The sequence below is a fragment of the Corvus brachyrhynchos genome, unplaced genomic scaffold (assembly GCF_000691975.1).
Source record: "Corvus brachyrhynchos isolate BGI_N302 unplaced genomic scaffold, ASM69197v1 scaffold150, whole genome shotgun sequence".
NCBI lineage: Eukaryota > Metazoa > Chordata > Aves > Passeriformes > Corvidae > Corvus > Corvus brachyrhynchos.
In genome coordinates, this window is record NW_008236162.1 from 2,149,575 (window position 1) to 2,149,866 (window position 292).

Sequence of the window (292 nt, forward strand, 5' to 3'; positions counted from 1 at the left end):
CGGCGAGCCCCCGTGCGATGCCCAAGGCTCCGGAGCAGCGACGGCTCATGGGGGAGGCAGCGGGGCTGGGGGCTTCTCCTCCTCTTCCTCCTCTTCTTCTTCTTCCTCGGGCCCTGGGGGCTGCTCGTCCTACGCCCGGGGGACATCCAGCGCCATCCTGTCCCCTGCCCCCCCCCCCCATCAGCCGCCCGCGCTGGGCCCGGTGCCCCCGGGCAGGGCGGTGCCCGCAGCCCCCCGCTCCATGGAGCCCTCGCCGTGCCGGCCCCGAGGGGGGACACGGGCGGCGGGGGCG

The 292-nt window shown here is 77.4% G+C and overlaps 1 protein-coding gene across 1 annotated transcript in view; it reads right to left on the reverse strand.

Moving 5' to 3' along the window:
- The window catches only part of FGF17 (fibroblast growth factor 17), an 8,205-nt gene that overhangs the window by 4,714 nt on the left and 3,199 nt on the right, over positions 1–292 (reverse strand). The gene's annotated exons all lie outside the window — the stretch shown is intronic.